We start from the raw sequence: 14,273 nt of genomic DNA, 5'->3' as shown, positions 1-14,273 counted from the left end.
ACCTACTTATTCTTTTTGCCTACTGACCACCTCACTAAGGCTGACCTAAGGAAGCTTTGCAGAGAATGTGGCCTTCCTGTAGCAAAGAGATCTACTAAAGCAGAGATGCTACGTGCCTACATAGTCTGGGAGGAAGACAGATGGGCAGAGAGAGAGGCAGCAAGAAACCAAATGACTAAGTACCCCTCAGAGGAGGAGGAGGACGACTCAGATGAGGAAAGAGACCCAGTGAAAAAAGAATGGCTCATGGCTCAAGCACGGTGGATGGAAGAGCTAGATGAGTTTATTGAAAGGGCTGAGGCAGCAAGTCTCTTAGCCCTGGAAGAAGAAAAGATTGCAGCTCAAGAGCTGAGCTGTAAAGAGCTGAAACTGGAGGCCGGAAGGGCTGAGTCCAGTTCAGATGGTGGCAGCAAAAATCTTGCATCTAGTACTGCTGAAGAAGGGCACAAGCCCAGAGATGTGGTGCCCAACTTGAAGAAGAGAGTTGACACACCCCAGGCGGTTCAAGGGTATGAGGTAGTTCCCGTTATGCACAGGGTCCCTGAGAAGGATTGGGGAACTGGCACAGGGAGTCATATTCCTACTGGGGGGAGGGACACTTTACTGACTCTAGCAGAGAGTGACAGAGAAAAGGGTTCCCCCCTGGTGGACGTCCTGGATATAGAGTGTAGAGACATCCCAGAAGAGTTTGGGTTGAGTGTCAGGGACAGTCAGATACTGTCTCACCAGTCTCAGGAGGGTGAAGTAGAGTGCTTTTCCAAGGTTGAGTTACTAGGTGGTTGGGTGAAGGGTACTGTGGTTAATACATGTGAAGGGCAGAGTGATGTAATTGCTGGAGAGCATATGTCTGGTCCTTATTTTCCAGAGCTACGCCAACACCAGGTGGAGTGTGAGTTCTCTGACCCCAGGGAACTTACAGTGGAGGCAGACTTTTGGGTGAGTACCAGAGAGTCTGAAGAGGCATTTGGGGGTGCTCCTGAAGGGAGTGGTCTAGGTGATTCCCGACCAAGTGAGGTGGGAGAGGATGGTAGTGTCCCAGGTAGGTCTCAGAGCCTAACCTGTACCGTAGGGCCACCTTTTGAGGGAAGCCCCGCAGTGTCCGAAGAACTTGGGGGGATGACTGTAGACAGCATCCCAACAGTTCTGGTGTCTGGCAGTACCACTCCTAGTGGGGGGGTGCAGAAGTCCAGACATAGGGTTGAGAGGGGGTGGCAGACCCCAGTGGAGGATCTTGAAAGTCAGGGGTCAGCTCTGAGAACAGAGCCCCCCAGGAATGACCCAGGTGAGACCGTTTCTGGTTTGGGGGAAACCCAGACTCTGCCGGATGGGCAGAGGTCGGGAGACCTGCGCCAACCAGACTCTTGTGTGGCCCTTGGGGACGGCGTGTCCCTTGTGGGGGGTGAGAGTGCCCCCCAGGAAGTCCTGGCATGCCAGGCAAAGATTCAACCTCAGGGTGGTGACTCTGGGTTGGATAACCGGGTTCAGAGGTTAAACTTTGACCTGGTGGGGGGTAGATGTGCCCCCCAGAAAGTCCTGGGATGCCAGGCAATGGCTCAACCTCAGGGTGGTGACTCTGGGTTGGCTTACCAGGTGAAGAGGTCAAACTCTGACCTGGTGGGGGGTAGGTGTGCCCCCCAGAAAGTCCTGGGGTGCCAGGCAATTGCCCAACCTCAGGGTGGTGACTCTGGGTTGGCTAACCCGGTTCAGAGGTCAAACTCTGACCTGGTGGGGGGTAGGTGTGCCCCCCAGAAAGTCCTGGTATACCAGGCAATGGTTCAACCTCAGGGTGGTGACCCTGGGTTGGAGAACCAGGCTCAGAGGTTAAACTCTGACCTGGTGGGAGGTAGGTGTGCCTCCCTGAAAGTCCTGGCCTGCCAGGCAATGGTTCAACCTCAGGGTGGTGACCCTGGGTTGGAGAACCAGGCTCAGAGGTTAAACTCTGACCTGGTGGGAGGTAGGTGTGCCTCCCAGAAAGTCCTGGCGTGCCAGGCAATTGCCCAACCTCAGGGTGGTGACCCTGGGTTGGGGAACCAGGCTCAGAGGTTAAACTCTGACCTGGTGGGAGGTAGGTGTGCCTCCCAGAAAGTCCTGGGGCGCCAGGCAATTGTTCAACTTCAGGGTGGTGACTCTGAGTTGAGTGGTCAGGTGCAGAGGTTAAACTCTGACCTGGTGGAGGGTCAGTGTGCCCTCCAGGAAGTCCTGGTGTGCCAGGCCATTGTTCAACTTCAGGGTGGTGACTCTGAGTTGAATGGTCAGGTGCAGAGGTTAAACTCTGACCTGGTGGAGGGTCAGTGTGCCCTCCAGGAAGTCCTGGCGTGCCAGGCAATTGTTCAACTTCAGGGTGGTGACTCTGAGTTGAATGGGCAGGTGCAGAGGTTAAACTCTGACCTGGTGGGGGGTAGGTGTGCCTCCCAGGAAGTCCTGGTTTGCCAGGCGGTGATCCAGTCTGAGGGTACAGACCCTGGGCTGGAAGACCAGGTTCAGGGTGTCCCCCCGGACCTGGAGGGAGGGGCTACTGATAACAGTGCCCCTACCATGTTGTCTTCTGAGGAGGCCACTCCTAGTTGGAGGGTGCTGGACCCCAGAAGGGAGGGCAGGGGGAGGGAAGCCTCACCCCGGGCCCTAGTCCAACCTGAAGGTACAGACCCCAGGTTGGAGGGCCAGTGGCAGGTTAACAGCCCTGCACTGGTGGAGGAATGGTACAGGGCGACTTCTGTAAGCCCCCTGGCCATGTTGGACTCTGGGGGTACCGCTCCAGGAGGGAGGGTACAAAGCCCCAGAGGGGAGGACCAGGTTCAGGCTGTCATCCCTGACCTGGTGGAAGGGAGAGTGGTTAACGGGTGCCCAGCACCTGGGTCTACCGCCCCCCACTCTCCACAGCCACAGTGGTTGGAGAGCTTTGAGAGGCCTGGGGCCTGGCTCTCATCCCTGGCAGCTGTCAGTAATCACTGTGGCTTGCTGTCCGGGTGGACAGAGTTATCCCTGGGGAGGGGACAAGTGTCCCACCCCGGGGATAGAATGGGCAACACCACTGTGTTGGTCCTGGTGGTACTATCCTGCTCCTGAGATACATCTGTGAGCAATGTAAGGTTAGGTGCTGCACAGATGGGATCCGCAGGAAAGGAGAAAGGTTCCCCATGGATGGGCTTAGTGGGCCCTGAGAGTATGGACAGAGGGATCCAATTGGAGTCAGGAAGGCGAAGAACTGGAGCATGCCCCTGCTGTTGTGGGCCTGGGTCCTTGTTCTGTCGCCTCAAACAGGGAAGTACATCAGGATAGTGATTGTTCTCCCCTGGCTTAAGGCTGGTGGGGGGGTCATGTTGGACCTGGCTTTTTGACAGGGACATCCCCAAACTTTTTGCCTCCTTCCTCCTATTTTTTCTGACCTGTTGTTGTTGGCTTTTGACCTCTGAGCACTTTACCACTGCTAACCAGTGCTAAAGTGCATATGCTCTCTGTGTAAATTGTACTATTGATTGGTTTATCCATGATTGACTATTTAATTTACCTGTAAGTCCCTATTAGAGTGCACTACATGTGCCTAGGGCATGTAGATTAAATGCTACTAGTGGGCCTGCAGCACTGGTTGTGCCACCCACCTCAGTAGCCCCTTAACCTTGTCTCAGGCCTGCCATTGCCAGGCCTGTGTGTGCAGTTTCACTGCCACTTCGACTTGGCATTTAAAAGTACTTGCCAAGCCTAGAACTCCCCTTTTTCTACATATAAGTCATCCCTAATGTGTGCCCTAGGTAACCCCTAGAGCAAGGTGCTGTGTAGGTAAAAGGCAGGACATGTACCTGTGTAGTTATATGTCCTGGTAGTGTAAAACTCCTAAATTCGTTTTTACACTACTGTGAGGCCTGCTCCCCTCATAGGCTAACATTGGGGCTGCCCTCATACACTGTTGAAGTGGCAGCTGCTGATCTGAAAGGAGCAGGAAGGTCATATTTAGTATGGCCAGAATGGTAATCTAAAATCCTGCTGACTGGTGAAGTCGGATTTAATATTACTATTCTAGAAATGCCACTTTTAGAAAGTGAGCATTTCTTTGCACTAAAAACTTGTTGTGCCCTTCAATCCACGTCTGGCTAGGTTTAGTTGACAGCTCCTTGTGCATTCACTCAGACACACCCCAAACACAGGGTACTCAGCCTCACTTGCATACATCTGCATTTTGAATGGGTCTTCCTGGGCTGGGAGGGTGGAGGGCCTGCCCTCACACAAAGGACTGCCACACCCCCTACTGGGACTCTGGCAGACAGGATTGAGCTGAAAGGGAACTTGGTGCATTTCTTAGAGACTCTTTGAAATCACCCCCACTTCAAAGGCACAACTTAGTATAAAACAGGGCCTCTGCCCTACCTCATCAGACACTTGCTGGAGAAGAAACCTGAACCAGAAACTACATCCTGCCAAGAAGAACTGCCTGGCTGCTCAAAGGACTCACCTGTCTGCTTTTCTACAAAGGACTGCTGCCTTGCTGTTGGCCTGCTGCCTTGCTGAACTGCCTGGCTGCTCAAAGGACTCACCTGTCTGCTTTTCTACAAAGGACTGCTGCCTTGCTGTTGGCCTGCTGCCTTGCTGAACTCTTGTCTGGCTGTAAAAGTGCTCTCCAAGGGCTTGGATAGAGCTTGCCTCCTGTTCCTTGAAGTCTCAGGACCAAAAAGACTTCTGCCTTTCACGTGGACGCTCCGTGCGCCGAAAATTTCGACGCACAGCTTGTTTCGCGGCGAGAAAAACGCCGCACACCGACGCTGATCAACGCGACGCCCTCGGGACGATCGAGACTTCGACGCACAACCTCGCAAGGACAAAGCCGCCCGACTTCCAAGGAGAAATCGACGCGACGCCTACCGTGAGTGCGAAACTTTGACGCACGGCCTCGCAAGGACAACGCCGCCCGACTTCCAAGGAGAAATCGACGCGACGCCTGCCGTGAGACCAAAATTTCGACGCACGGCCTCGCAAGGGAAAACGACGCCCGACTTCCAAGGAGAAATCGACGCGACGCCTACCGTGAGATCGAAACTTCGACGCGCAGCCCCGCAGAACGACGCGCAGCCGGAAAATAAGCAGGAGAACCCACGCACAGACCCGGGACATCTGGTAATCCCCGCGATCCACAAAAAGAGACTGTCTGCGCGCCGGAAAACGACGCCCGACTTCCCCGCGTGGAAAAGAACGACGCAAGTCTGTGTGTGCTGAGCGGAAAACGACGCACACACCCCTTTTTCCACACATCTCTTCTCCTGTGGCCCTCTGAGGAGATTTCCCACCAGAAACCAGGTACTCTGTGCTTGAAAGACACTTTATTGCTTTTTAAAGACTTAAAGACTCTTAATATCACTTTTCAGTGATATCTTTACAAATTCGTATTGCAACTTTGATCGCTTTGACCTACAATTATCCAGATAAATATTCTATATTTTTCTAAACACTGTGTGGTGTATTTTTGTGGTGTTATACTATGGTGTTGTATGATTTATTGCACAAATGCTTTACACATTGCCTTCTAAGTTAAGCCTGACTGCTCGTGCCAAGCTACCGGAGGGTGAGCACAGGCTGATTTTGGATTGTGTGTGACTTACCCTGACTAGAGTGAGGGCTTTTGCTTGGACAGGGGGTAACCTGACTGCCAACCAAAAACCCCATTTCTAACAATTCCCAAAGCAACATACCTAGCTTCTAATGGTTCTTGGAATTTCAACACTGCAGCATAAGCATCTTTTGTCCGCAGGACCCTCTGCAATCTATGGACACAGGAAGAACTTTCACAGAAGGAGGAAAGATAAAAGTCCAGTTGTAAGAGATCCACTGATTTTCCTTCAGCCAAGTGCATTAAATATTCTGGGCCGCTAAACCTACCTGGCCTACCACATACTAGGGACTTACAGGTAGGTTGTCAGTACTAGTTTTAAATACACATGATCACCTTTTCAAAAGAGCACTGGCCATGGGTCTGGTTAATAGAGTCCAAGGCACAATCAGATTCAGAAAACTCCAGTATCAGTCAAAATGGGGGCAAAAAGTGAGGGGACATCTTCAAAAAATCCCTGTTTTCTCACACACAGTAGTTACACATATGTGCAGTTAAGTATAACTAATCTACACTTACCTATATATACTTACCACAATATGTTTGCAGTTAATATTCTGGCTGCAACATGTTTTGTAAAACTATATTGAGAACTTGATATCTCATTACTTACTCACCCCTCAGTGGTTTAGGTAATTCATCCTCTCTGAAAACGTCCACTGAGTGCACTTATATATTCTCATTTTAGGTCCTCTTGATATTGCCATTCTAATACCATTTGCATTTGTGACCAGTATGCACTCGCCATTAGGCTTGCTATTAATTAAAAGAACATTAAATAAAATCTAATTATGTCCACATCGCTCCCTGTGTACCAACTGGGATTGAGATTAATATTTTTGTTTTCTACCTGGCCAAAATGAACAGAAATAGCAACTACATTAACGTAGATGGAGAGCAGGATTTCACTAAAATGTCAAGCCCCATGCCTGTAATATTGTATGTTAAATAAGAGAGCTATTAATTTGCATCATCACGGGGTTCTTCTGAATCGTACACAAAACTAACTTTAGCAACTAGAATTTCAGTTCCTTGTACTGTTTCATGTTCCACTAATATCAACAGACCTTTGCAATTTGTCCTAATTCATTGCAAATGGAACACTCCTGGTTTATTGCTGGACATACTTCGCTGTTGGAGTTGTAATGCCTTGAACCCAATTCAAAAATCGAGTTGTGAGCCACCACTCGCCCTTAATGAATGAATATTTATTCGTTTTCCTCTTCGTTCTGCTTGCTACTTCCACCGTAGTATTAATTTCTACTTATCTTTTTGCAGACGTAAGACATTTCAGCAAATAAGTGGCATTGTACAAAACCTGCGTGCAAAACACTTCTACTTCTCAAACCAGTGTTGTGCTCCTATGTCGATGCTGAGCATTGCTCACAGCGTCACCTATGACATTCATGGTCTCTGCCAACCCCAAAAAGTGATGTATGCCAAATTCTCGAGCTTATTATATTAACCTTAAAAAATATTGCAATCATAATATCGACTAACACTAAATCGTCATAGTAAGTGCACAGGTAAATACAGAAGTGCTTCCTTTTACTGCACATACGGTTATCTTGGTGATATATTTTGTCAAGCTACATAGATAAATATCTATATTCATTTACTTTGATGATACAGTGGTAGTTGATATTCTGGATACAGTATTTTCGGAGGCAAATATAAAACATTTTGCTAATATGGTAAAAAGCTCCAGTATGTACTGAAAGCTTATTTCTTCGAAAACAGATCCTTAACCTGCCCCCTTTGATTTTCAGTCTTTTAACAAAGGATACAGTTCTGCTTGCATGTCCTGAGGTATATTCAAGATGTAAAACAGATAGTTTTTTATTAATCTGTGACAACTATTTAGAAGATAAGAATAAACAGCATACTTCCTGCTCTGATTTCTTCTCTTTTCCTCTCAACTGACCATCACCAAGAGAGTCCAGCAGCATTTTGTGCGAAATCATACATCCTACGTCCAGATGTATGACTATATGTTTTGCGATTCGCAATCCTTGTTTTGCAAGTCAGTATTTGCATGTCGGCTCTCGAAATGGGAATGGTACATTAGAAAAGGCCATTTAGCAGTCGCAAAAGACAAAATTGGCCTTTTGAAACCGTAAAATCGTGTCAGGCCCCTATACTGAACAAGACAAACAGTGAAGCACTCAGCAAAGGAAGATATACCACTAACCTTAATGACAAAAAGTTCTCTGCTGTATCTTGGGGGTAGATTCTTGCTATATATCACTCAATCAATCAGTTTTTGTAGAGCGCGGCTACTCACCCGTGAGGGTCTCCAGGTGCTGGGGGGTGAGAGTAGAAGGGGGAGGGTGGAGCCTCATCCTAAAAGCCACACCTTGAGGTTCTTCGTGAAGATGGTGAGCGATGGGTTTGTCTGAGGTTTAGGGGTAGGTTGTTCCAGCTCTTTGCTGTGATGTAGGTGAAGGATCATCCTCCAGTGGTGGTTTTCCAAATGCGAGGGATAGTGGCCAGAGCCAGTTGAGTGGAGCAGAGGGATCTGGCAGGGTGTGGAAGGAGACGCAGGGGTTCAGGTATGCCGGTCCGACGTTATGTATGGCTTTGTACGTGTGGGTGAGTAGCTTGAAGGTGATTCATTTTTCTATCGGGAGTGAGTGGAGGGTCCTCAGGTGCTGGGAGATATGTTCTTGGTGTGGGAGGTTAAGGACAAGTCTGGCGGAGGCGTTCTGGATGAGTTGCAGCTTTTTGATGTTTCTCGTGGAGCTGGCATAGAGAGCGTTGCCGTAGTCAAGCTTGCTTGTGACTAAGGCGTGGGTGACTGTCCTGCGGCAGTCTGCTGGAATCCATTTGGAAATTTTCCAGAGTTTGCAGAGGGTGTGCCAGCAGGAGGATGTGACTGAGTTTACCTGTCGGGTCATAGTTAATGAGGAGCCGAGGATGATGCCTAGGTTGCGGGCGTGCTCAATCGGTGAAGGCGGGGTGCTGAGAGATGTGGGCCACCAGGAGTCATCCCATGCAGAAGTGGAATTTCTGAAAATGTTGAGCTCTGTCTTGTCAGAGTTGAGCTTGAGGCAGCTTTCTCTCATCTAGGTGGCGAAGGCTTCCATTCCCGGGTGGAAATTCCTTTTGGACGCGTCCGGGTCTTCAGCGAAGGTATTGATGAGTTGTGTGTCATCGGCATATGACACAATGTCCATTCTGTTGCTTCTGATGATGGCTGCGAGTGGGGTCATGTATATGTTGAAAAGAGTTGGACTCAGAGAGGATGCTTGGGAAGCTCCATAGCTGACTCCTGTGGGTTTAGATGTGTAGGGAGGGAGCCTGACCCTCTGAGTCCTTCCAGAGAGGAAGAAGTGGATCCATTTCAGGGCTGTTCCATGGATTCCTACGTTGTGGAGTCTGGTGCATAGTGTGCTGTGGGAGACCATGTCGAAGGCCGCTGAGAAGTCGAGAAGTATGAGTGCTGCAGTGTGGCCACGGTCTAGAAGTGATCGGATGTCATCGGTGGCTGTAAGCAGAGCTGTCTCCATGCTGTGGTTGCGGCTGAACCTGGACTGGGAGCTGTCCAGAGAGTTGTTGACCGATGAAATTTCGCAGTGGTGTGTTGCTGGTTTTTTCCAGTACTTTGGCGAGATGGGCCGGAAGTTCTTTAATTCTGATGGGTCGGCCGAGGGTTTCTTGAGGAGGGGGAGTACTTTGGCTCATTTCCTGTCCTCTTTGAAGGTGCCAGTGTTGATGAGCGGTTTTTCATGTTACGGAGCTCGGGCGATGGATGTGCTGGCTCTGACATAGCTGTGGTAAGGGAAAGGGTCTGTGGGGGCTCCAGAGTGGGTGCTGTTCATGATGCTTTCTGTTACTTCTCTGGTGAGCGTGGACCAGCTGTGGATCGTCTGGATGGGTTCTATGGGGGTGGGTCGGTCGTAGGTTCTGGTGCTGGGTTGGTTTTCCTGGAGGAAGCTGTCATAGATGTTTTGGATCTTGTGTGGAAGAAGGTGGTGAGTTTGTCTCAGAGGTCTTGAGACGGGGAATGCTAGTGACTTCGGAGGGGGGATTTGTGAACTTGTTTACGACTGAGAAAAATTAATTTGTGATGTGTGTGGAGGAGTTGATGCGCTCCCGGAGTGCGTTCTTTCTTGCATTCTTGATATGTGGGCAGTGAATGGGGGATGTGGCTCTGAAGGACGCGAGGTCTTCTCTGATTTGGGTATTCCTCCATTTCTTCTCTAGGCGCCTGTGGGTGCGTTTGGATTCTTGGAGTTCTTGGTGAAAAGCTGGCTCTCTTTGGTATGCGCTTGGATGATGTTAGACAGAGGGGGGCTAGAGTGTTGGCGCATTCGGTGATCCATACGTTGAGATTCCGTACTGAGGTGCTGGCATCATTGGAGGGACGCGGGAGGTATTTGGGAGAGATGTGGGGAATTGCTCATTGGTTATTTCATTCCATTTCCTGTGGGGGTTCATGGGGGCGCGGATTCGGCTACTGGGTGCGGTAATGGTGAAGTGGTCAGTCCAGTCTGGGGTAGAGATGGTCTCAATGGTAATCTGTTTGCTTGAGGTGAAGATGGGGTCCAGTGTGTGTCCTGCAATGTGCGTGGGCACGGTGATCAGCTGTCTAGGGCTGAGGGTGGCGAGGTTGTCGAGTAGTGCGGTAGTGTTTGGATCGCTGCGGTCCTCGAGGTGGAAATTCAGGTCGCAGAGGAGAAGGTAGTCAATGGATGCTGATGTCGTCGATGAATGCTGGGCGTGGGCTGGGTGGTCTGTAGACCAGGGTGCCGCGGACGGACTCTCAATAAAAAAAAAATGGAAAAGGAAATGTGTCATTCTAAGCAAATGTTAATGAGCAAACTATGGCCATAAACATTTACCATTAAGATATAGAAAATATTCCGAGCAATTCTTTGCCTAGATATATATATAAAGTATCTGGTGATATCAGCCTGGATGATGAGAGCAAACTCTCAAGTTTGGGTAGGACGTGCTAAATTTGGGAGTGGTGGAATTTCCTCCACTACACTATCACTCGGGTGGAGGAAATTCTACTCAACTCCAAATTAGCCTTGGCCTTGTGAAATATCACATATTCTTCATTTATGAGTACGAACAAAAGAAAACACGTTGATTTAATTAAATAGTACATAGGAAAATGGTAAGAAATAGTCTAATGGTAAATATTCAAAAGTTTCCAGTCAAATATTATCAATAAATTACACCGAATTACAATGGAATAGGGCATTAAATGTGGACTTTGCGGATTTCCTCTTCGTGATATTGTTATTCAAGCATACAAACTAGACTTGCATAACAAATACATGTTTTATAAGTGTGTCTTGTACATTTTTTTACATGTTTTATAAGAGGGTGTCTTTAGCAACGCATATCCCAAATGGGTGCAAAGAGAGGTCTCAGTATTTTTAAAATATTTAGGCATAACCTCTGCTTTAACCAATCAAAAATATATCCTAGGCATATTCCAACAATACACTTTTTTACTTTTGTTGCATTTGTTTCATCGCACAATTAACATTTTATGCCTTGTTGCTTCTGTAATATCCATTATTCTAAGTCGATTTGAAGTTATAAGTGCAAATGTATATTTTTACTTGAGAATTCAAAAAGGATTGACTCTTTTGCAATGTAAATTGTGGGAATACTCATAAACAATATCCGAGGACGCAACAACAATTATTTCTGCAGAATTTTAATACATAATAAAATATGAGAAACCCAGATAGTCATATTTCTGTGTGGCTTTAGATTACAATGCTCAAAGGCATTTTATACAGTTACATATTTTAGATACGGAGGTAAATCTTCCTATAAAACAGGAAAAATAACAATGGACTCTCGGGCTATCATTTATTTGTGGTTCAGTGAACTGCTTGCAATATATTTCATGAATTCGGGACAATAAATAAGAAGTGTTGCAAAAACACAAAAATGTCTCTATTTATATAAAGTAATTATTATGTTTCCCTTAAACAGTATTAGAATGCAGTAAAAAAATGAATAGTGGATTTACCATTTTGGGTAAGAATGACTGTGTACTCTTAAATGAATCTGGTACTCACAATGAGTGAAGCTCCGGTATTGCACCATTGAACAACAAATGTATACAACTAATGGGAAAACAAAGTACCACAATTCTGAGTTGTTGGAAGCTGGTGATTAGCAGGGATAAGTATACACCTACCACTAGCAGCAAGGTCAACCTGCCAACATAAGTTCTACTACTCAAGGTCTTACTACACAAACCCTGGTAGCTAGCAATGAGGCAGATTTAACTAGGAGACAGGTATGTAAAGCATTTAAATACACCAATACAGTAAATAAGTAAGACACAACACACAATAATTATCCCACAAAAATCTAATATAGGGAAAAGAAGATATAATTTTTTTAAGGATACATTTTAAAACATGTGCTTTCTAGTGCTTAAAAACATATAATGCCAACTGGGGACATATGGTCGCGCTTCACCGGGCTCAAGTCACAATTTGAGGCCACCCATGATGGAGCCCTGGTCAACTACACCTAGCGGGAGGCCTTAGTTAACATTATACCTTTGGAATTAGTTGTTTTTTCTGGAGAATTTGTCTCTCTTCCATTAGGTGATGCTCGTCGTCAGGCCAGGATCCGATGCAACATCGGTGGCTTCATTTTCAGCGAGGCCATGGTCGAATCCTAGAAGTCTCATCGATGGGGGAAAAGCTCCAGAGCTTCATTGGGACAAACCTGAAATTCAGGCTGGGTTGCGCTCATCAGGGGCGGATTGACTCTCGTTGAGAGGTCGGTCACCTTATGGAGTTTTTTTACAAAGGTTCTCCAAAATTCTCCAAACTTCTGAATCTCCTTCCAGGAGTTCTCCTTTGGGTCTCAGTGTCCAAAACACATATCCAAGGGTGTAGCAGCACTGCATTGGCCCTTGGAAGTGTGAGACCACAATTCTCACAATGCACCTGGCCAAATCCATAAAAGTCCACTGGATGCACAACAGACTGGGGTCTTCTTCTGAAAGTTGGTGCAGAGAAGCTCTGTTAACCTCTTGCTTTCAGGAAGTCCACTCCTTAGTCCTTTTAGAAGCAAGGCAAATTCCTCAAAGCTGTGGTTCACAGTGTGCGGCAGTATCAGTCTTTCAGAGAAAAGTCCTTTGGGTGCAGACTAGCAGGGCAGTCCCTCTTCTCTTTGTAGTTTCAGGTAGCACACCTGAGTTGTTATGTATCTCTCACATATTTAATCAATAGTCTGTGGGGATCCGAAGGGGGGCACCCCTGTCCAATGAAATGCAGGGTGCCACCCAAAAACATGACAACTTCCTCCAAAGTTTGGCAGATTCTTGTCCCAGAAAGGACAGCACTTCAAAAAAACAAGATGGAGGATTTCTCCAGCAGAGTAAGACATGGCTTAACCATTCTACTGGTGTTGCTGATTTCCATTAACACTCCCCCTCCAGACCATCTGCAAACTAAATTCCTTGGCCTGCCATCTGGGTGGGGGGTACAGGGAGAGGGGGTAGACCTGGCTAGCATCCCTTTCTGCCCTGTTCTCTTTGAAGACCAGTTTGATTTACCCAGATCCCATTCTGGCCTGTGCTGTGCAGCTGCAGAGCTCCCACCACCAGATAACCTCTGTTCTATTCAGGACATCTATCACCTCACCAAAGCAGCCTGACTGATCCTGTAAAGGCTCATCAATCAGGAAAGGCCACCAGCAGGCTGGATTTTTGGTCACAGAAAATAAAGTCCTTTAATGTCTTTTCTTTCTGTATTAGTTATAATAAATTCAACAGTGATAAGTTGTTGGATTTATCATTACCAATCTTTTGAGTACTTGAATAACACATTTAGCTCCTTCCTAGCAATATTTATACTTAAGTGAAATATCCCAATGTTAGCCTATGGAGCTAAGCATTTACTATGGGGGAAATGAAATGGATGTTATTATTCCTCACCAGGGCATATGAAGCATCTTTTATAATGTCCCTGTTTATAGTTACATGGCACCCCACCTCGGGGGAACCTAGGGGAGACCTTAGGGGTGACATAAAAAACTAAGATAGAGCACCACTTTGGAAGTACATTTAATTTCTAAAGTCGAATTTGCACACATTTCACTTTTTCAAGACAGTCTGCAAGGCAGGGCTGCCTTTAAAAATAACAGCTGGTAACATAACAGTGCACTTTCCAGAGCAGGAAATCTTCTGGGCCTCTAAACCTCCCTGCCCTATTACATACTAGGGACTTGTAGGTAGTGTGAAACCCTCTTGCCCTATTATATACTAGGGTCTTACAAGGTTCTGCCATTGCCAATTGTAATTATAGATAAATACCATGTACCTTTTTAATCACAGCACTGGCCCTGGGCCTGAATAGCAGAGTCCAGGGCACAGTCAAAGTAATTTACCACCAGTATCTGTCAGAAACAAATGGGTTGACCAGGCTAAAAGGATGGCTTTCTCACACAAGCTTAACCCCCAGTTTTGGAAAGGTGGTTCAATGAGAGCTGCATGGAGGTCTGTCGTACTAGCCTGTGCTATTTTAAAAATAAAAATTAGAGGAAGGAGGAGCACGTTGGAGATATAAGCCCATTAAACAATGACGTTTGGTCAACTATTGTTCGGAAGTAAATATAAAAGTACATTTATTCATAATTAGGAACACATTAATTGAGAATTGAGCTGTTGAGGCAGTCAACCAGAAAG

The 14,273-nt window shown here is 47.0% G+C and overlaps 1 protein-coding gene across 4 annotated transcripts in view; it reads right to left on the bottom strand.

Annotated features, from left to right (window-relative positions):
- Positions 1 to 14,273, bottom strand: part of FAM3D (FAM3 metabolism regulating signaling molecule D) — a 337,775-nt gene that overhangs the window by 54,491 nt on the left and 269,011 nt on the right. The gene's annotated exons all lie outside the window — the stretch shown is intronic.

This window comes from Pleurodeles waltl, chromosome 9, assembly GCF_031143425.1.
Source record: "Pleurodeles waltl isolate 20211129_DDA chromosome 9, aPleWal1.hap1.20221129, whole genome shotgun sequence".
NCBI lineage: Eukaryota > Metazoa > Chordata > Amphibia > Caudata > Salamandridae > Pleurodeles > Pleurodeles waltl.
This window is presented reverse-complemented; position numbering and strand designations above follow the sequence as displayed.